General features: G+C 39.9%; 1 protein-coding gene across 4 annotated transcripts in view; it reads left to right on the top strand.

Moving 5' to 3' along the window:
* The first annotated feature begins 13,151 nt into the window (after window positions 1-13,151).
* SUPT3H (SPT3 homolog, SAGA and STAGA complex component) overlaps window positions 13,152-20,777 on the top strand; it is a 253,101-nt gene continuing 245,475 nt past the window's right edge. For 2 of the 4 annotated variants that reach the window (XM_015622504.2, XM_015622507.2), the window contains exon 1: window positions 13,152-13,394. The gene's annotated coding sequence lies outside the window, so the exon portion shown is untranslated. Of the gene's footprint in view, window positions 13,407-20,777 lie in introns of all 4 variants that reach the window. The other 2 variants (XM_015622505.2, XM_015622506.2) reach the window with 2 other exon arrangements.

Genomic DNA, 20,777 nt, shown 5'->3' on the forward strand with positions numbered 1-20,777 from the left:
AAACTGGTTCTCTTGACTAACTATGGGGAAAGTGGGTGGTATAGCTGTAATTAAAAAGGGTTTATACATCTGGAACCTTGCAGAGTCCCTAAATTTTGCATGCTGTTTTTTAAGAGTCTAATGAAGTGCTCTCTGGCCAGATACAAGCTCAATAAAGCTCATGCAGGAGATACTACAAGATGTAATTCAGTCTCGAGTGGGAGAGGGTTATTTAGTGTTTCTAACCACAAGCACAGCACCAGATCCTTGTATTTACTCTCTCAGTGTTGCAATGGTGATGATTCCCATTGTAAATCTATTTTCAATAGCATGGATGGCAGGAAAAAAATGCTTTGTTAATAAAACAAGACTTGAAGCTGAAGCATTAGAAAAACACTGAATAATGACAGGCTTGTTCTGAAAAGGATGAAAACAAACAACTATGAAAGAGATGGTGCAGTCTACAGGAGTGAAATGGAAGGAAGGAAGCATATGGTAATGGAAAATGGAACAAGCACAATGGGCAAAGCAAACCAATGCTTTAAGGACCATAAGGACTTTCTTTGCTTTTCTTTCCTGAAAATTCACTCAGGCCAGATAAGGGCATCACAAATAATCATATTTATAGTGTGACATAATGTAATTCTGAAAATGCTGAGCATACATCTTAGCAGAAATATGTATGTGCCCTATATCAGGTGTGGCCTTCAGCCCTTGAGTGTGGGGGCAGAACAGGAGCAATCCCTTAAGTCAAGTGCTGTGGAATTGGCAGCCAAGTTACAGGAGACAACAGTGCCAGTCCCAAAACAAGCCACAAGGACAGGTGACAAAAAAATTAGACATCACAGGAACGATTCTCTCTAGTAACAGAAGACCAAAGATCTGGCAGAAAAAATATTATAGGTAAAGCTGCCAGCAGAATGTGCAGCTAAGCTTGTCTACCACTTTCCAGTATAAGACCTTGTTTTCACTCACATAATGTTGCCAATTTTTAGCTGTTCAGGATGATCTTTTCAATCCTGAGTCTGCCTCAAGCTGAATTTTTTGGAAACTTGCAGCAGAAATACTTTTGCTGCTTCTAAGATCAGCATTAAGAGAAAACACATTGTTTCACAACATTTTAAGATTTCAGTCCAATATCTATTTGAGAGGTGGGATGGGAAGCTTTACTGAGTAGGAGAGGAGTAAGGAGGAAAAAAACAGATAAGTTCCTTTTGTTGTCCCTGACCAAAAGGATCCACCCGAACTTGGCTGAGTTAGAAGCTGCTGAAAATTGTTGAGGTTTTTCTCGCGCGTGCTCAGTACAGATGGAGGAGTTGGCAGCTGAATTTTGCAAAGCCTCCATGGCAGCACTGGGCTTGCTAGACTGGATTGGATCTGTAGTCAGTCAAGTCTGACCAATATCTAGTCTACCCTGACAGTAGGCTGCACTGCTTTAGAGGAAAGGATAAGAAACTCTTGAGTCAGCAGATAGAGATGGGATCTATTCCTCCTTTAAGGTCTCATCCTAGTTAATAATAGCTTATAAAAAATATAATCAGAATGACTGTCAGCAGTTCAGTTTTAAATTGTGTCTTTTAGAAGTCTATAATTCAACCATAAAAATTCCTTAGAGGCTGAAATCTAGCTTATACTCTTAGTTCAGAAGTCAAAGTTCTCTACAGATTTTTTTTGGTAGTCTGTTTTGAAGTGATAGAAAAACTAGTCACGTACAAATTCTGGACATTTCTTTCACAACACACTTCATCATTCAGTTATGATAAGCATGATAAGTTCTAAACTACTTGTTTCTAATGCTGGTCAGGCCCTAGAAGGATCAAGAATAATTAAAATCTTAACCATTAACAGTAGACATTCAAATGTGAACAAGGTTCTCTGACCTTGGGATATTAGGAGCATTATGATATTAGGAGCTTATGTGATGTAATACCAAAACCTGCTATTCTAGTTTACCATATAAATATTTATATAGTTTATTAAATGCACATATTGAAAAGCAAGGGAGAATCATCTGTCTTCTCAGAAAACTCATCACGAAGACAGTCACTTAGATGTTCTCCTGTTTGAAATATAAGTAGAATGGCATAACCTGGGTGTATCCAGGAGGTACAAGCAAGAGGTCCTCAGAGTGGGCAAAGCAGATGCAATACCTTTCTTCGAAGACCACAGCAGCTCTCATTACTACCAAGCTTCTCTTTGTACTGCAGAAGATAGAGGAACTCTTCCCATCCCTGGAATGCTTTCAAAGATACCGTGCTTCACCCTGAGGTTAGCGCGATTTTTGAGCAGATAAAAGCCTGTTACATGAAAAGGCAGATCCCACCCTCTTTTATTTATTTAATTTTTTTTTAACTTGTTAAGAAAAGAAAATGCTTATTCTGTCTGCAGTTCCACGGATTTCAGTGGGAGCCTTCGTGGAATAAGGTGGTGCTTCACATAAGAAGCAGAGGCAAGACTTCAGCTAACTTGCTGCTTCCAGTTACTCACTTTATCCTTTCATATTTCCTTGTCCAAATGTCCATCTTGGTGAAGAACATGTTATTATTTCAGCTCATTATTTCCACTACATTTTAGAGAGCTGGAATAATTTATATTTTTAGGCACGAAAAAACTGTCTTCCACTGTTTTTGACAATTGAAGGATGGAGGGAAGCAGAGGAAAGCTCTATTTACTAAACACCACATGTAGATTACCACTGATAGTTTTTCTAAGGAAATTTATGACCTGTGTGGAGTAAATAAACTCCCTTTTTGGTGAAGAATCTGCAGCCAATCATTCATGCTTGCTTAGAGACGTTACTGTTCAAGTTGCTTTTATGTGGAAGCCTACAGTAAAGGGTGATGTTTTGTCTAAAATAGACAGTTGGCAGCTAAAAAAGAAAAAACCAAACTATTTCTAACATTACTTATCATGAGATTCTTGCTAGATTATGGAACATTTACTCTGGTTCAGGAAAGAAAGAAAAGATAATGACAGGACAATTATAATTCTTGTAACTAATATGTTATCTTCATGCACGCACTTGCATGCCTAGCTCCATTTACTGGCAAGTTATGGCATTTTACACATCTGAAATAAACAGAGAGCTCTCAGTGTGTTCAGAATGTTTAGCAAGTCTGAAAGCTGTTTTCTCTGTACCTCGGGATAAATGAAAATGGGACACTTTGCTTCTCCTGGTTGCCCACCCTGTATTCATCATCATGCTCCTTCCACGCTCCCCTTCCTGTACCCATTTTATGTTCTGTGTCCAATAGAGACATAACTATTTCAGGCAATCATGAAAACTAAGTGAGAAGAAGAAGTAAGAAGAAGGTATACCATGTTTACAGAAATATGTGTTTCTCATGTACAAGTAACTTGGTGGCTTTCAGCTTTACCCCTCTTGATTTACATTGTTGTGAAAGGGGAACTGGGCTATTATTAAGTCAACCTGATTTAATAGATGCACACAAAGTGTTTGCTTATTTTCTTCTATTGTATATGAAATTATCAATACAAACTTCATTAATTCCACATTCCACAACGAAAGTATTCTGAATTTAAAATGAGTAAGTGCCTTTCAGAGTGATGATCCCTTGTCCTTAACTCACCCCACTTCACATGCACTTCAGCATGTGGGACCTGTAATGTTGCTGGAGCTTTGCCGTCTCTAGAAGAATGACCTGTTTTTGATGAAGGGTGTCAAAAATAGTTCTCCACCCTCAGATCCACTCAAGTATGAGTAGAAGTAGCTGCCTCACTGCTGTGGGCAAGGTCAGGTAAGTTCATTGTTTATCATAGCCCTGTTGAGGGCTCAAGGGACAACTTGCCTGCATGGGATTTGCCTCGGAGTGTACAGAAGAATTTGTTACAACAGGTGTTGAACTCACTGACTTTGTCCACAGTGAATGAGCAGTTGTTTTCAACCCCTGCTCCAAGATGTTTGGAGAGTGGGTGGGCTTTTTGACATCAGTTGTCAAAAACACATTGTTTCTCTGGGTAGGTACGTGCCTACCAAAATATCCATGCTCTGAAAGGCCCGAATCAGTAAACCTGGGATGGTGCAAAGTCCCCTCTGACAGCATGGCCTGCGAATTTCTGTGCTGATGTATACCTGCAGGATGTCAGATGATGAGCAGGGCTTTTAATATACAGTCCCTTATCATCCACGTCAATACAGAATTGAAGGCCACAAGCCAATTTCCAAAGATGATGCTAATTTAGAGAACAGTTAGTGGAAGAAAATACCCATGCTATAAGTGATCAGAGCTCTCAGCATGTGAGGCTGCTGACATAATAAATAGTGCTGAATCTTGCAAGCCCTTCACACACTATGTGCTCTTCTGAGTCCATGTGAAAAAACATAAGAAACTATTTTGCCAAACTAGACTGGGTTGGGTATCTCTATTTCTTAAGATGTTCATTAATAATTGACCAACTCCGTGGAAGCATCATAACAGAAGTGGATTGTATGAGAGGTTTTCTTTTTCTTTGGTATTTATTTTTGCAATTACACAAAGAATAAACTGGCATATGAGGAAGGAAACTGAAGCAGAAGTTATTTTTCAAGTGGATAAAAGAAGATGCTATTTTGTACAGAACAACTTCTAGCTGACCCTTGCAAAAAATGCCATAAAATACTATTTTGGCCACAAATGGAGCAACATTTTTAGAAGGATTAATGTTTAATGTCTGTCTGTCTGTCTGTCTATCTGTGCAGGACTTTAAAAAGACTGGAGGAAGCTAGCAGTCCACTTTTACTTATAATTGCATCTGTAAAACTTTAAATCTACAAGATTCTTCTCTGTTGTGCTGGATGCCATTAGCATTAGCATATTACCACAGAAAAAGAATCAAAGGTAAACAGTGAACTTCATAAGAAATCTTCCAAAAGCCTTCCATCCCTCAAAAACTTTAATTCCCAACAAGACCCTACTGTTACAAAACCCACTAAAATATATGAACTGTTCAGTAAGCTCACAGAGTTGATAACAGTCTGAGTATTTCTGGATAATCATAAAATACAGAGCTATATTAGATTGGAGAGGACAATTCTTTTCAAGCAATTTTTTTCAAGAATTTTGAAACCCTGGAAAAATTTCAGAAGGCTCAATCACTGCACTTATACTTGCAGGATTTTTTGTCTTTGTTTTGAGTTGACATTTTCTTTGGTCATTGTCACTTTATTTTTTTGGCATTGTCTTTTTTTTTTGGCATTGGTACAGGTTTCTATCACACTGCATGTCCTGTCACACAATATTGCATGAGTACCATGCAGTCATTCCACGTCTTTCCTAACCCTGGATGTTAGATGAATGTAAGCCTAAAAAAAGAAAAGAAGAAGAAGAAAAAAGACACCTAAAAATCTAACTATTTTACAAATGTTTTTAAAAGGAGGGATAAAACAGGTAGCAAGCATAGGGAAAAGAACCTCTCCTGATTCAAGAGCTGTTTGGCACTCTGTAGACATTTCCCAGTAAAAATGCTTTAGCTGATCCCAGCTACAATATTGGCTCCTTGGAAAGGTTGACTGGGTATATCCTTTGGCTGATCTGAACACACTGCCTATAGTTTAAAATCAACATCCTGACTTTTTCATAATTTAAAAACCATATCTAAATCATTACTGTAAGTGTATTTTAAAGTGGCTCTGTGTTTTTCATCATGATACTAAGTTGAAACTGGCAGAATGGAAGTGGGAGAGAAGTTGCAAAGAAATAAAAAAGTATCCTGCTCTGCTTCTCAGCTAAAGGAATGACCAAAGCTGCCAGAGAAGCACCTTATACAAAAGGAAGACTGTAAGAAGAGCTAAGGATATTCTTAGGACCACTGTTGAAAGCAGTACTTCTTATCCAAAAGAAAGATGGAAATATGTAATTGTATCCTTCCTTTAAAACCAGGTCTTGCTGCTTTCCTGTGTGTTACAGATCACACGTTATTTTACATTGGAAGCTTGGTGTTAAAATCTAAAACCTAAGGGCCAAGTTCTGCCCTTAGATACACATGCACCAGTCCAATGAGCTCAAAGAGAGCTGTGTTCATATGTTTAGCAATGGAATTTGGCCCTAAATATTTAAATATTTATTCAGAGGGAGAAAAAAAAAAAAAAAAAAGCTTCTCTGATATATTTGTATCTCATATCTAATGTACACAGATTATCACCACTGGGCACCCACCCTGAGAAATAAGTGTTAGAGAACCATAAACTGAGCATTCTACCTGCTCTACATGGTCAAATAACAAGAATTTGTTTCAGAACATTAAGGAAATTAAATCTTTAGCAACCTGTGGCTGATGTTATTTATTTTGCAGTCCAGTAGTAATTTGATGGAAATTGCTGGCGCTGTTCCTACATCTCAAAAAATTACTGTTTTGAATGGGCTGATTCTGGAATCTTTCATTATATGAATATGCAATCCAGAAAGAACTACTGCCATCTGTGTGTATTTTTTTCTGCAGAAGAAAGTTCAGTGTTCTGGCTAATTCTCACTTGCCTTCCAAAGGCTTATGATTGGAGTCCTCAATAATCTAACCATGTCATTTGGAAATGGTTAACCTGAGGATGCCACCTGCTCTCCTTGGCAAATGACCCAGATCTGTTTTTGCTAAGGATACAAAGGATTCAGAAACCTGCAAATTTTCCTCAATCAACATATTGGTATATGGTATATACAATTGGTATATCTAATTGGTATATCTAATGTAAGTGAAATTGGTATATCCAATGTAAGTAAAAAGTAACTATATATAACCGCTATTTTCCTTGGACAAATGACAGAGGAGAGCTGAGTTCCAGGTTCAGACACCTAAATTTGTTGACTAAAAGTAACTGTTTATGCTAGCAATTTAAGCTACCGTGATACTCAATAGTGACCTAAGGCTCAATTCACTTGCCTAGAATTAAGCTTCCAATGCCATTACAGCTGCCTTGGGCTACCTGAAAAATCACCATGGAGCTGGCACATCTGAGTCAGGATCTGTGTGAGGTGTTTTGGAAAGGCAGGTGGAGGGAGACAGCATAGCCCAGAGGACTTGATAAGGGATTACTGAGCTCAGCCCTCACAAATGCAGTCAGTGGCTTCTACAGAGCAAGTTTAATGGCCACAGATGAAGGCCTGCTTTTGGAGGAACTGGTTTCTTGCCTGCACTGACCATGGGGACTGGGTTTCCATTGAAACTTACTCTTGAAATCATAGTTTCCAGCATACACCCTGATTTTGGGGTGATCAGTATGCTTCTGGTTCCATCAGGCTTAAGGTACCTTGGTTGTACATTTTGTGCAGTGGTTTCAGTGAAATGCCAGCAGGCAGGACAGAGCGATGGGCAGCTATGATTACAGGGCTCCTGAGTGCCTCATGATGTTGTGCTTCAGGGAGCTTCTTGAGATCTATTTGAACATTTAGCCAACACTGCTCCTTAGCTAGAGCAGTCTCTGGCTGCTAAGTGTCAGCTCTTTACATTGCTTGGGAGAATTGGCACTTGGTCTGCTGTTTACTGCTCATTTTTAGGTGACAAGGATATCCAGCATACTGCCAGAGTGCTCTTTTAAAAGCTGCATGTTTTTTTGGGTGCACACTTCAGTTAATTTCATAAGGAAGACTCTGCACCAAAGCTCACTTTATGCTTTTAGAGTCTTTTCTGGAGCTCTCTAACCACAGAGGTTGCGCTTGAATATCTCTGGCTATAAAGGTGCAATGCATGATGTTGCCAAAATGCTGTGACACCCGTGGGAAGAACAAAAGCATGTGTGGACTTGTTAAACTCATTAATAATCATGACCAGTTGGGCCCTCTACCCAGATTTTGCCTCAGTAGTAACAAGGTGAGTTAAAAGTGATGCAGGAGCAAGACATTCTTTGCTGCTACAAATCGTGCTTTTGGTTTGCACTGGTGGTTATCTTGGTTGATATCAAATCTCAAGCATTACCTGAGATAACATATACAACTATTAGCCTATGCTTCCTTGATTGTGTGTGGCAACTCCCAGCCTAATTTGTGGAAGCCATGGTTTTGAAAAGGGCACAGAAAACAAGCCCTATTTAAGGCACAGACTCAGTTAAGGCAGCTGATTGGACAGGCTGGAGAAGTCCGTGGCTGGGAAAAGGACTCCCCAAAGTAGTTTTTTCTTCAACTGAATTGACTCAGATCAGTCAGGAACAAAACTCTACTTTTATCTTGTTTTATGTTTAATTCATATGCTGCTTACTTAAGGGTGTGCCTATGGGGTTGGCTTCTGAGAGAAGTGCTAATACATGTGCAAAATGGCTACTACAGATTGAAGGTCTTGATCACAACTGGAGTACACAAAACAAAGCTCTGTCCTCAAGATCCCGGTGCTACCTAATTCTGTCTCTCCAGGTCTTTAATTTCCAGCCATTGGAATTGCCTCAAATCCATTTTGGCACAGAATACATAATTATTTTCATATTGTGCTAGTCTACTCTCCTGCTTTCATCCCTATGAGCCAGGAGTGAATAAGAGTTGGCAACTTTATACTCAACTATTATATTGCAGAGTACACTTTAATCAGCACCCTAATAAATAGCACGCCCAATTAATTGGGATATTTGCCAGCAAACCAATTCTATTCCCTGCACTTCAGTGGCTGTAAATGATGGATAAATAGCATTCTTGATGTTGTCTGCGAGCATATTTGTTGTAATTAACAGGTATGAGTTGGTGTTTGCTGGCATGTGTTTCCTCAGTAGCTTGCTCCCTTTTTAGTAGGCTCCCAGTTCCCATGCAGTTAATGAAAATAAATAAAGAACAGATTTCCCTTCCAGTATTTGCTTAAATCAAAGTAATCCTTTTGTATTAAAAAAAAGAAGTAATCTATACATTACATTGCCACATGGTTTTGACAATAAAAGGTAGTAATATAATTAGCATGTTTCTGTTTTAATTAGTATGGTAAAGAGGTCCTTGCCACACCATGGAATAATTTACAATAAAGGAGAGATTTCTGCTGCAGCTCTCTAATGTTATTTTTTTTGACCAGAGGTTGCACAGTGGTTGACTTTAAGGTCGTATTTCCTTGAGGGACATCCACAGAAATACCATCTATTTTCATAAACTGGTATATGCTATGATTTACTGTAGACATGTGACAGTTTCTCTTATTTGGACATCCTTTGCCAAAAAAGTAAATAAAAATGAACATGGTAAACTTTTCTAATCCCTGCATTCCTCACAGATTGCTTTAGTGGTGACTGAAAAAAAAATTGGAAGTAAAGGAATATGAAAAGGGAAATGCTACTGGAGAAATCTCAACAAGGGATCTTAAAAACCAGGATGGCTATGGATCAGCAAAGGGTAGAAACATTTGTGTAATTAAAGGAGAACATAATTTGTGGGTTATCTGAAAAAAATTGTCCGGGTTGGCATTTACTTTGACTTGTTGGCAGGAGGAAAAGAAACCGCCCTGTACCACTGCGTAAGGTTCCTTATTAGTTGTGGCTTCTGCAGAGACTCTGTCTCCTCTTTGGAGCATGGAGGATTTCTTTCATTACATAATCTGGAATTTTTATTTTTTTTTTAATAGATTGAATTTTTTTTTCTCCTGTGTGTGCAAATTCTCTTTGCCCCAATGCTTCTATACTGAGGTTATTATGCTGAAGGAATGCAAGCGTCTAGAGTAACAATGGTTCATTTTCCTTTAATGACTTTGTCGACAGGATGGAGACATTTTTGTGGTGTGATGAATTCACTTGGTCTCCCGTTGTGTTTTCTCCACATGCTTTGGAAACTCTCTCTCTCTCTCTGAGAATTGTGGCCATCCACTCCAGCAAGAGCTTCATTACTTTATATTCATTGTATTTAAATGACACCCCAGTGGTACTGACCTCCTGGGATGATTGATGTAAATTATATGCTATGTAGGGGGAAAATAAAATCTTTTTCTGACTTTTTATGTTCTGCAGAGAAATAAAAAGTGAAAACAAATGACAGAGAATATCAGGGCTATTCAAAGTGAAACTTTGTAAGCATTATGGTTTGAGCAGACTCCAGTTTGTAAAAGTGCTGAGACAGTTCATAATGACCTCATGATCTGAAAGGTGACCTGAGAAGGGGGAAATAATTTTGTATGTGCCCTTTTTTGGCTCTGTATAATACATAACAAAAACCTGATCATGTTTTTTTTTCCCACTTTGCAAGTATTGTAAGAATTCAGACTTAAGCAGGGAGCAGCCTCTGCACTTTTATCAGCTTGACAAAGGCACATTATTAGAAGGGAGACCTCAGTGCTCTTTCCTCCTGTCTTCTAGCAGATTTTCTCATATTGACTTTGGATTTTGTAGCCAGTAGGTATCTGTCTTGTTCAATTATTCTGCCAGGAGTTATCACCTATAGGAGTGGCAACAGGGGGAATGTTCTCTCATCAGCCCAGCTCATCATCAGGCAGGAACTTCAATCCCTCATGAACTGGTAACCTCTCACTGCAGGCAAAAGGGTTCTGCACAGCAACACAATTTGTCAGGAAATGTTTCTGTCAGTGCTTTTTCAGGCACCTCACCAAGTCACACTGCTTCTATCCAACTCCTGGAAGTTATGTAGCTCACACTGGATATGCTCAACCATATAATCCCAGTAATTCCCGTATTAAAATTACCATATGGGACTGGCATAGTAATTTCTCTATTTTTTCTATGTTCTTATATTATTCTGTCCTACCAATTCTGAGATATATAAAGATATGCATAGAAATGTCAGTAATATGCTGCCTCGCCTCCCTCAGTTTAATGTAAGCTTCTGACAAATCAAAGAATTTGGCTAAAAACTCGAGTCGCCTCAAGTTTTTCTGCAGTACTTTTCATAACCTGACAGAATGTTTGGATTCTTCTTTTCTCCAGGAAAATGCTTATTGATAGTCCTGCTTTGGCTGGGGTTGCCCAGATATTTTAAAATATGTAACAGGAAGGAACTGTTCAGGCCATCCTTCTCACAGTAATGACTGAAGACTTTGCTGTGCAGGCAAGAATCAGCAGAGTGAGGCCTTTCATTCTCCAGGATAATATCTTGGTGTTTTGCCCTGTTGCTGTCAGTGCTCGGGCTGGTATGGGCTTTACTTCCATAATCGTAAGCAGCAGCAGAAGGGAGAGGGGCTGGCAGCACTCGGCAGCGAGCTGCAGAATCACCTCGTCTTTCTGAGGCTGATGTGGGAGGTGGGAACAGGGAGGAAGCAACAGAGGGGACTGAAAGAGTGTTTATATGAAGTAGCAAGAAGGACAGGGAGTGAGTGGTAGCCAAAAAAAAGTAAGGGCAGCAGAAGTCAGCTAAGGGAAAAAGAAATTAAGAATATTTTCTACTAAACTGGAATTCAGATTGTCCCTAGAGTGTTAAGATCACTGCAGTGGTTGCCAGAGCCTTCTTCTTCTTCCTTTTTTATCTAGGCCCCCAAAGAATAAAATACTGATATTTACATAAAATTACAAAGTCTCTAAACTGTCAGTTTTTTAGAATTAATCCTAGTAAAGTGATATGAATCCTGCTTGGTGTGTAGGCAGGAGTTTGAATTAAAAAGGGACTATAAGGAGGGCAAAGTAAAAGAGCCTAACTTTTGAAGTTATATGCCCCACAAACATTTCAGGAAAGTTAGATTTTTTCCAAAGCACTAATGGTTACTCCACTTACCTCTGTTGGTCCCATTTATTAGTTCCCCTTTATACCATTGCACACATCAGCCTGTCTCCCAAGAAACTGCATGTGATGAGTGGAATGACCGAACTAAACTCATAGAAACCTACTATTAGGAGGTGTCCAAGGAAGAACTTGAAAGGAGGAAGGAAAAGTTAAAAGAAAGGAAAGGTTGCCTAGCCATGCCCTTCCCCATCAACCTGTTGAATGGGCAGGATATAGGAAGAGGAAAGCCACCATTGCCAGGAATCAAGAGAAAAACATGGGTATGTAACCACACCAATGCACTGAATCAGCACAGAAAAGAACAAAATATTTCAGCTGGAAGGGACCAACAGCAATCATCCAGTCCAATCCCCTGACCATGTCAGGTCTGATGCAAAATTAAAGCATGACCATCATTAAAGGATACTGATATTGTTCCAATACCTCTTATACAGTGGAAGAAGTAGAGCATCAACCACCTCTCCATAAGCCTGTTCCAGTGTCTGACCACCCTCTCAGTAAAGGAATGCTTCCTAATGTCCAGTCTAAATTTCCCTGGCTCAGCTTTGAACTATTAGTGTCATGCCTGAAATAGTACAACTGGGTTTTGCTGTTGTACCATAGGTGTTTCCAAGGGTAAAGATGAACACAGGTTGCTGTTCACACTGTTGTTTTTGAATGCTTGTACAAAGCTGTGGCTGCAGAGATGAGAGTGTGCTGGCACCTGTGCTGAGGCCAGACACCTGTGTATGCCCACACCTCCCTGCTGCAGGCACATCCAGCTGTCTGTCCCCAAAATCCCCAGGCTTTTGGGACTCATAGCAGCCCTGGAGCCCCTTCCTGCTGCTCTCCAGCAATGCCTGGCACTGAAGGGGAAGAAAAAGGTGGTCATGGCCCACCAGGCAGCACCTGCAACTCCAGGAGGTGTTTAAGGGAAGACTGGACCGAGGAACACGGTCTGGCTCCCAAGGTGGTGATCGGTCATAGGTTGGATTTGACAATCTCACAGCTCGTTTCCAACCTAATTGACTGTGTTATTCACAGAATCACAGAATTGTTAAGGCTGGAAGAGACCTTTGGAGACCATCCAGTCCAACCCCCCTGCCAAGGCAAGATCACCCCGAGCAGGCGACACACAAAGGCGTCCAGGTCGGTTTGGAATGTCTCCAGAGAGGGACAATCCACAGAATCCCTGCGTAGCCTGCTCCAGTGCTCTGTCACCCTCAACGTAAAGTTCTTCCTCACGTCTAGGTGGAACTTGTTGTGTTTCTTTTATGGCCACTTCTCCTCGTCCTGTCGCTGGGCACCACCGTAAAGAGCCCGGCACCATCCCCCTGGCACCCGCCTTTGCGATATTCACACGTATGAATCCCCGGAGATCCTGCGAGCGGCGGCCCTGCGGCGGCGGCGGCGGCGGGGGCGGAGGAAGCGGCGGCAGCCCCGCCTCGCCCCGGCTCCTCCCCGCGCCCTGGGAGGCGCCGCCGCCCCCGCCTCCATCTGCGGGGCGGCCGCTGTGGCGGAACCGGCTCCTCCCCGGCGCGGGCGGCGCCATTTTACCCCCCCCCCCCCCCCTCAGCGGCCGTGGCGGGCGGGGGGAACAGCGCAAAGCCGCCGCCGCCGCTTTTCCGTCCCCCTCGTTTGTCGCCTTGGTCCAGGCAGCGCGTGGAGGGGAAGGACCGAGGTTCAGTGCCTGCCCCTCGCTTTCCCCTCTCGGCTGTCCGCACACGGGGTGGGGGGACCACAAGCTGCTCCCACCTTCCTTCCATCCTTCCTCCCCTGCACATCTCAGCCTCCTCATCCATCCATCCATCCCCAGGGGTGAGCCTTTGAGTGAGTCACCAGAGAGGGCACGCAATTAGGGAGTGTGTTGCTACTAATTAATTTAGCGAGGCTGCTCGTTGTTGGGGCCTTAGGAGCATTAACGGGGCGGTTCCTGCCCGCGGTACCTGTGGCGCGGGGGGTGCGGGGGCGCGGGGTTTTCTGGTGGCCTTCAGTGTTACATTGGACCCTGCCCTGTCCTGCTCGTTTTGTCTTGCAACTAATTTAGGAGGTGTTCCTACCACTCCTTTTTATTTTTCTAATATATATATATATATAGTAAGATTCTTTAAAATTACGTGACAGTTGCCGAGCTTTGGCCTGCAGTTCAGTGTACTGCTGGTTAATTTCTTCGTGTCACTCTGATGTTGTGAAATGTGACTGGTTTGTAAATTTCTTCTGGAGGAAATGGATTTTACTTATTTTGCCCGAACAGGTGCGGTGATTCCCTAACTGGAACCCTGTGGTATTCCTTATTTGGAATCTGGTGCATTTGGCTGCTTGTTCTTGATGAGAAATTTTGGATACATATATTGATGCCCTAACTTAATAGTATTCCTGATATGCCAAAATGTTCTCACAAGGTCTGTCTATAGTGTTCCTTATAGAGGGTATTAGTCCTCACAGGAATTAGTGGTAAATGATAAAAGCCTAGGACTGACAGTCCAAAAGAATGTTTCTGTGTTAGCTGTAAGTTATTTTTCCACTTTAGAATATTTTTATACTTCCTGTGTACAGATCAACTGCTTCTCAGTTCCTAGAAATGACACAAATGGATGATTTGCAGTCGATGGCTGCAAAGCATATATACATGCAAAATATATATTACTGTGTTGGTGAAATGGGAGCAGGAACCTGGTGTTGCAGACAATGCAAATTTGCTGTATGGCATTAGTGTTAGTGATTTATTGTGAGACGTTTGATTTCCTACAAGTGAATCTGTTTCAAGGTTTGCAGCAGTGTTGGTGTTTCACTAAAATTTTCTTTTGAAGTCTTTTCTGTAACTCCAACATCATTCTCTTGGTACAGGCCTCACTTTCCCTTTGGATTAAGGCAGCATTTACTTGGCAGGATGCAGGGCATCCACCCTCTCCCTTTTTGCATATCATTCTTTACTGTTGGCCAGATCCAAGTGGTATGGAAGGCAGTGTCGGTCCCTTTGTTAACTTTGGTGGACTTTACACAGGCTCTTCCTATTTGCATGTTACTAATATACAAATCACATTTTGTTTTATTTTGGTTCCTTTTCATCCTGTGTATTGTTGCTGTGTAGATGGGAATGTTGATGGCAAAAGTAGATTTCTAACTGTAACAGGATAAAATTATGGTTTTGGAAAGCCTCATCTATCTCTGCCTGTGAAAGTTTGAAAAAGTTAGTTTTCAGTTAAAGAGCTTCGCTGTGATGATTCTGAAGAAAAGTTTGAGCTCTAACCAGAATATACTAAAACTGCCAGAGGAAAAGCTCAAAGTTGTGTTTCTGAGATGTAAACAAGAAATCCTCTAGTGGCATTTAACTTGTATTTTTCAGATCTATGGATTTGAAGTCATTGCTTAAGATTTCACAGGACCCTGTGGCCTTTAGAGCCTCTGAGTGTCATAACCAGCTGAATTACTCTCCTGGGCTCAGTTCTGGCTAGTACAGAACGGAGCTGTTTGAAAGTTGATTGGTCAATTAGTAACTTGTCACAGCTTAGGCAAGCTGTAATTTACCAAGCTACAAATGTTTTAAGAATTGCCTACATATAACAGTGTAGAGCAACAGTGAATATTGTTCATGTTGTTACTGCTGTTCTGCTGGGCTGCCCTGGAGCAGTGAGACCAGCTAGACTGTGTCTTTCTAGGTCATCACTCTAAGGGTGTTCTACGGCACGAGGCCAAACCAAGGCAGTGTAATTATACCGTAGAAAATAACTGAGTTAATGCTCTTGTTGCAATTGGAAATACCCAAATGTGTATTTGGCCTGTGTTCTCATGGAACCAGGCAGTGGTGACTCAGTTACAAGCTTATCTGGAGCTGATCAAAAAATCTGCCTGTCAAAGGTACTGAAAGTGGTATTGATTTGATCTGCAATCTGTGTTTCAGGTTCTTGGCATTTGTAGTGCTACGTGGAGTCTTTATTAATTTTAAGTAATCTTAGTAAGCGTTCTTTTGCAAGCTATCACAGGTGAAATTTCTATTTATAAATAATCTTTGGCTTTTCTCTACCCCTGTATTTTGCATATGTTTGAAGTATCATGTTTGATTACAATCAGACTTTCACAGAGTCAGCTGCAAAGTTTCTAGTTCACACAGCTCCTTGAGCCATCACAAAAGTAGTAGTAGTGGAAAAAAGGGGCCAAGAGCTTGCTTGGAAGATGTGATTTCCAATAGACATTTGTGGAAATGTAGGCTTTTTTACTTGAAATGCCATTCAAGCATATGATTTTTAAAAGCATTTAACAATGAAGAACTCTATTGATAATTCTTCTGATTAGGCCCAGTACCAAGGTGTACCTGGGAGAAATGTGTATTCATTTTAGCAGGAACTTACTGGATATCATCTGGGACTATGTGGTCTCTGAAAAGGGCTGGGTGGGCCTGAATGTCACTGACATATTGTTCGACAGACTCCTAAAGAGCTAACTTTCATGCTTTGACCTTATATTAAAGCCATGGCTGTTTTTCCTATAGCTTTACTTGATTTAGATGTTGCATAGATGAACAACATTGGAAGTAGACATTTTCCCCTCCAGAGAATTTATACTTGTGGTGGTAAGCACTGATTTCTGAAATGGGAACAGCCCACAACAAGAATTGGAATTTTTTTTTTTTTCTAATCTTAGCTATAGATTTGGCTGCTCATTCTTGATGAGGAATTTTAGATATGTATGTTGATGCCATAACTTGATGGTATTCCTGATATGCTAGAATATTCAATTAAGGTCAGGGTGGAACTATGAACTAATATTATGAAATGATTTTAATTGTATTTCACATAGTGAATCAAACACAGCTCAGGGTGATATGAGAGAAGGGTTGATGTAATCAGTGTGATAGGTTGGGAAGATGCCATTTTGAAAGGAGATGAAGGCAGGTAAAGGTTTAGACAGAAAAGGAAAATACAGTTTAAAGTTAATGATGACTTGGTTATGCTTCACAGAAAACGTCTATTAGTAAACCCTTAAATTTTAATTTACTTTAAATGGAGCTGAAGGCAGATGGGGACTCATGCTCAATAAAGGAGTTGCTTGCTGGCCAGTGAGCAGTAAAACGTATTGACAGGGCTAACCTGACCTCTTCACATTAATACAGGAATGCTTTACTCGTCAGAAACAGCAAAATACTGAGCAAGTCACAATGGGGCCCTGTTCATCCTTGCATGCAGGAGTCAAGTATTCAAGTCCTTGATGACTTGGAAGCTTTTTTTTTTATCACCAGACCTGTGAGCACACCTTGTATTTGCTTCACTGAAAATTGCAAGTGGTTCCCACGGGAAGGTCATGACCACTGAATTGCATCTCTATACAATTATTAAAATAATTTGTACAGAAGGTTTGTAAAACCTGTGTATTAAGAAAAAACAATTGCTAGTTGAAATAAATTCAGGGTTTTAGGAGTCAGATTCTGGAATCTGTGAGAACTTGGCTGTTAGTTTCAGGTTGTTTGGTCTTTACACTGTTTTCTTAAAGCATTTTTAGTAAGGAAGGAAAAAGTCATTTGTGCTTAATTTGCAGTGCTATTAGCTGCCAATGTGGCACAAAGCTCTTCAAAGAAGTATGCACATTCAGTTCAGAGGGTGGTGGGTGTATATATTGGATTCATTTTGTCTGCTTCCTTTTTAAAAACCAATGTATCACTTCTGGGGAAGGACACAGTTGTGATTAGACTGGAGTTGGAAACTCTGAGAAGTGTTTGTAAACACCTCCAGATGTCAAGACAGAGCTCTCAAGTAAAATTATTCTCTATATTTCCTAGTCTCAAATAAAACAGTAACATCTGTGTATTAGTATTCTTTCAGTAGTCCAGACCCTTCTGTGGTCTGGTTCAGAAGAAGCTTAAAGTAGCTGTCATGTCTAACATGGGGATGGACAAATAGTAGCTTCAAATGTGAGGACATGTATTTGGAGTAAAACACAGCAGTTATTTCATACAGTGGAGTCAGAAGGTTTTATCTTAGTCGGAGGTTGGTTTAGTGACTTTTCTTTCCTTGTTAAGTCAGTGAGAGTTGTGCTTGTTTACTGCTTTCATGCTAGGTTTTCAGTAAAAGTAATGCAGAAAAACTCTGAGATGTAGAAATGAACAGGAAGGGTTATTTTATCTTCAGGGATGTAGAACAGGACAGTTCTAAAGATAAAATCATTAGGATGCATGTTTTTCTTTGGATGAAAATACACCTACACATATTAGAAAATTTGTTTTACCTGTTGTTGTCAGCCATGCATGTTTCCTCTCTAACTTCTACATGGGAATAAATGACTGAAATGCCTTTTAAATGGACAAGGGGAAATTATGTTCAGTTGTATTCCTTGTATTCGTGTGGGCTTTCCAAGCATGTTCACTTCTAAGAGATTGTCTTGGTTAAAGATGAGATGCTTATTTGTCTGGGTGGTGAAAGCTGGGCTGTGCATTGACAGCTATAAGATGAATAATTCTTTCTGGTATTCAGTTTAAAGTAAAACTACCCTAAGAATCCGGTCTATCAAGTAATAAATGGAAGCAGCAGCAGCAGATGTAATATGTTATCCTTAGAATGAATAGTGCATGCATTCTGCTTTGTGGTACTTTGTTAATTAATTAAAAATGAAAGAAAGCTGAGATTGCAGCCTGAGCTTTGAACAATATTCTTGTGTGCAGACCTGGTGCAGATGTGTCCCTGCCTGCTCACAGATTGCTTCTAATCCTGTATTTGGTCTGACTGTTCCCTGAAAGTTTGTGCCTTTATCTGCTTGGCTTTTTAAGATGATCTGCTTAGGGAATATGGAAGTTATTCATCCTATTTCCTGTAAGCAAAACCATTTTTTAATTGTCACTCAAAAAGCTGGTAGTTTTTGACTTGAACAGGTTAGAGGATAATAAAAATCCTAAATCACACATGCACTGTGCTTATCTGAGACCCTTTAGAGTGTTCTAATTCCAGCCTACTTGAACATCTCAGGAGAACTTAGGGACTTCACACTTAATGTTTTAATTTTCAGTTAATTTGTGCTACTGGGAGAGTGGGTGACAAGTAAAACAGTGTATGTACTCTTGAATTTGGTTATGGGGTGTTGGGTTTTTTTAAAACTTATTTTTTGTAGTTTTGAGCATACACTCAGCCAGTCTTGCATGTGTTCAGAAGGATTATGGTGTGTTTTTGTCTTTTAAAATAAATGCAGTAACAAAAATCTGTATTTTCTGTAGTTAATTAAGTTCTTACATCTCCAGTCCTACAAGACTATTATCCTATACCCTCTTGTCAGCTGGTGAGGCCATGAAATACTCAGTGGTAACAGACTAGTTAATCTAATTACTCTGAAGTAGAGGGTGTGGAAACAAAAGCATTAATTTTAATTTTGTGTTAATTCATAGTTATATTGGCTTTTCTTTCCTTCCTGTTTTGTTTGAGTTTATATAAATGAAAATTTGTCAGTCTTTAAATTTTTGCATGGTTTCAGATTATATGCAAAATGTATTTATGAAAAGACTGATGTGATATCCATGTTAGATGTATGCTTGATGAATTAAATAATTGTAATGGTAACTCCTACTCTGTGTTATTCAGTGTAAATTTTTTTTCAGGGATACTGCTAGTTTTTTTAATCCAGCAACTTCTTTAGCCTATAACAGAGACATCAGAGAGAATATCTGTAAATCCACATTTGTTTTAAACTGACCCAGTGCAGACTTAATTTTTTTCTTGTTGTGAAGTGGAAACTACATCACTATTAACTCTTGCTCTTCCTGGGTGAGTTTAGATTATATTGTCTGTTAGAGGACTGTTCTGTAGTCACTGGATGCAACTTTCTCCTTGATCTTCGTGTGACTTTTCATCAGTGGGGATTAGTGAAGGTGTCTGAGTAGTATCTCAGAAGCCTTGAATGAGTCTCTTGTTCAGCCTGGAGAAGGGGACACCTCACAGCACCTTCCAGTACCTAAAGGAGCTCCAAGAGAGCTGGAGAGGATGTGCAATGATGGGACAAGGGGGAATGGAGGGAGGTTAAGATTAGAAAAAGAGAAGTTTTTAGCTGTGAGGGTGGGTGAGGCACTGGAACAAAGGAGTGGTGTCAGCCTTATCCCTGGAAGTGTTCAAGGTCAGCTTGGATGGGACCCTCAGCAACCTGGTCTGATGGAAGGTGTCCCTGCACATGGCAGGGGGTTGGAATGAGATGAGTTTTAAGATACTACAGAATGGTTTGGGTTAAGAGGTATGATTTTATACATATATTATACGTAAATATAGCATAGGATGTTGCCTAAATATGTAATCCGATATATTATGAGCAGTGGAATTCCAATTTTTGTCTCCCAGCTGGATTTGAATAAATACATGGGTCATACAGATCACTTATTGATTGTAGAAAATTCAGTGTAAGTTCATATTGCTTGGTAATTTCAGAGTGGATATGGATATGAAGGAGGGTTATGCAACAAGAAATCTACCAAGGTATTTTACTGTGGTGAGAGGGATGGGCCTAAACCTGATGAGAAATTACTTAAAATTTGTTTCCCTCAACTGATAATTTTTGTTCTGCTGATTCACATGGAACAAGTGTTTTTTGTTATAACTCTTCAATGTAAAAGACATAGAGATTACAGTAGATGCTTTTAAACATTTATATCAGTGATTATATATACTGTTGAATGTGTTTTTTACTATACATTTGATTGCAATGTTATACTTATGAGAAAAGAACTTATTAAAGCTGGTCCTACTTGGATAGGAACTCAAAATTACCAGTCCAAATAGTGCTAATCAGAAGTTATCTTCTTGCTAGAGTTCATGATTAAATGCAGCAGATTGAAATAATCTGTGACTTAATCTGAACATCTGAATTCATTTTATAGAATATGGCAAACAGCTGCATTTCCGTTTGGAGCTAAAACAAATACAGTGTATCGACCCATTGAAGATCATTGCAGGCTTTTCAGTTCCATGATAGCTGTACTTACAGAAAAAATTGATTTGAGAGTGCTTCTGCTTTTGAATTATCTTTTTTATTTTTTTATTTTTTTAATCTCCGGAAGAAAGGAAATAGAACATACGGAGGATGGGACTTTGATGTGTAAAGAAGTTAATTATCTAAACCATCAAACAAAATGTGGGCTGTGGAAGTAATTATTGTAAAGGGTCTGATGAGGCCTGACAAGCTGTTGGTTTTTTATGACAAGAAAATGCTGTACACCTGCTTGATTTGAAAGTTAAA

This window comes from Parus major, chromosome 3 (assembly GCF_001522545.3).
Source record: "Parus major isolate Abel chromosome 3, Parus_major1.1, whole genome shotgun sequence".
Lineage (NCBI taxonomy): Eukaryota > Metazoa > Chordata > Aves > Passeriformes > Paridae > Parus > Parus major.